The sequence below is a fragment of the Apteryx rowi genome, unplaced genomic scaffold, assembly GCF_003343035.1.
Source record: "Apteryx rowi isolate R43461 unplaced genomic scaffold, aptRow1 scaffold_1056, whole genome shotgun sequence".
Classification (NCBI taxonomy): domain Eukaryota; kingdom Metazoa; phylum Chordata; class Aves; order Apterygiformes; family Apterygidae; genus Apteryx; species Apteryx rowi.
In genome coordinates, this window is record NW_020447260.1 from 100,618 (window position 1) to 103,173 (window position 2,556).

A 2,556-nucleotide genomic window follows, 5' to 3' on the forward strand; every position below is an offset into this window, starting at 1 on the left:
GGCTGCGGCGTCTTCGTGCTGCTCCGTGTCGCTGTCGCGCGTGCAACGTTATCCGGGGGTGGGGGTGTCGGGGGTTCCCCCTTCCCGTCGTCGCTTTTTGGCAGCTCCGCTCGGTATAAAGCTCGGCGGCGTCGGCATCCCGGCCGCGGAGCCACGCGCCCGTCCCGCGCCGGGGCACAACGCCGCCGTTTTGGTTAAAAAGAACCAACCCGGCCCCAGGAGCGTGGGTGGCGCGGGAGAAGGAGGAGGAGGAGGAGGAATAAAGGTTTGTACCAGTCCAGGCAGCGTCCGTGGCGTCCTTAAGCGGCCGCGGCAGTGGGGCGCGGGTTCGAGTGCCGCGTGGCTCCGGGAGGGATGGTGCAGCTCCAATCCCGGTCGCCATCCCATCTTTGCAAGCCGAAGGGGGAAGGAAGCCAACAAAACGGGCCCAGATCCCTGTTTTGGGTCATTTTGCAACGACACGAAGCGATGCCCCTCTGCGGCACCCCCTGCGTGGGGCTGGGGCAGCTCCGTGGGCGCTGAGGGCAAGCTGGGGTGAGCTGCAAGGAGGAGGATCGCGTGCGTGCAAGCATGCGTGTGCACACGTGCGTGCGTGCGTGCAATCCCGTGCATGCACCCGGGTCCGCGGAGCAGGGGCTTTTTCTGCTCAAACACGTGCGGGTGGCGTGAAGCAGGCGTGCACGGGCGCCGCGGCGTGCGCGCGCATGGGCGCACCTTTCCCCCGCGGCGCGCGTTCGTCCTGGCGCGGCGCCCGCCTCCGCGCCGCAGCGGAGCTCGCCCCGTGCCAAGCACGAYGTCAGGCGCGCGCCAGGGCCTGCAGCCTCGTTTTTAGCACTTCAGTAGCTCAGCGGGGTCCCGTCCTCGGAGCCAGCGGCGTCGCGGGGCCCCCGGGGCAGCCGGGGCCGGTCGTGCCGGCCTCGGCTGTTTGCTTGCCCGGGAATGAGGTGCTGGTGACAAGGAGGTGCCRACCTGATCCCGGGGGAGCGACAGCCCGGTGCGCCTGGCCGCGGCGGGATGCCGGGACGGCCGCGGGCGCTCGGCGTGCGCCGCATCCAAAGAAGGAGCTGGGAGAGCGGGACGCGGCGCCTCGGCCGCCTGCGCGGCGGGAGYGCGGCCAGGGCGTCCCTTGGACCTGGGCGCTGCCGTGCCGGAGGCGACGGGATGGCGGGGCTCCCGCGCGGGATGGGAGCCACCCGCCAAGCCCCGTTCCTCCAAACCGGAGCCGGCTTCCTCCTTGCCAGCTCCGGCAGCAGGAAACGGCGCCCCGGAGCAGGTGAGCGGGGAGCCGGCCCCGAGCAGGCGGCGACGCGTGAAATCAGCTGGTTCCAGCGCCCGCAGCAGGCAGCCGGCGCGCTCCCCGTCCGATGCCTCTTCCCTCTCTCTCCCCGCTTTCGTTTTTTCATGGGGGYGGCCAAATTCTGCGGGTCGCGGCAGGGACGTGGGGCGGCCGCCCGTCGCCCCTCGCGGAGCATCCACGCGCCTCCTGCACGTCCCCGGGGCAGAAATAAATCGCAGACGGGTGCTGGGGGGGTCTGTTAGCCGAACCGCAGCAAAAAAGCGGCCTCAGAATTGGGGGGAGCCCCCGCACGCCGGCATCTCCGCCGGCCCCGTCTCGGCACGGAGCCGCGGGTCCCCGGCTGGCTCCCGGCCCTGCTGCCGCGGGGGGCAGCTGGAGCTCGGGGGGCAGCTGGCAGCTTCAGGGGCCGGTGGCTGCCCCGGCCGCTCTTGCCACGGCTGCGGCAGGCTGCTGCTCTCCCCTCCGGAAAACGCGCCCTCCTCTCCCTCTCCCCCCCCTCGCCGGCACCGCTCAGCTGCTGGGAGCTGGCCGGTCTCCACGGCTGCTCCGGCGGAGGAGCCGGGCCGCGCTGGGGATTCGGTTACGCCCGGATTTCCCTCCCCTTCGAGAGGTTCGAGGGGTCTGTCTGAGCCCCCGTCCCGGTGCCGGGCGCCGCGGGGGCGTCGGGGAGCGACGGGCAGCCCCGGGGATGGAGCTGGCGCGGGAAAAGCAGGAGCCGGGAGCTGGGGCTGGGCAGCAGCTGCCCGACGGGCATGGCCGGAGCGGGATGGGCTCCGGCGAGGTCCCTGCCGTGCACTGGCGCCCGCTCGCCCCGTTTCCATCATCCGTAACCAGCCCTGTAACCAGACTTTCGCCTCCGTGCAGAGACGGGGAGAGGATGAGGACGGTGAGCCRGCGCTCGGGGTCCCAAGCGAGCGCCGCAGCGCGCTCTGCCCCGCGCCGCGGGCCGGCTGCAGGCTGCGCTCGCCCGGACGCGGCTGCTGCACGGAGCAGCCGGGCCCTTGCGCTTGCAAATGCTCCTTTGAGCCGCGCTGGGCACCGTCCCGGAGCCGGCACCAAAGGCGGCAGAGGCGTCCCCACGCGCACGGGGACCGCTGCCCCTGGGGCGCGGGCCAGACGCCTGGGCGGCTTTCCTCTCCCCGTCCTCCGACCAAGGCGAGCGGCAGAGCCGCGGGTGATTCCACAGCAACGAACCCAAATGAAAAACAATCTCCTGGTGCTAATGGGATTGGTTCTGTCCCTACCACGCACATTCCAGC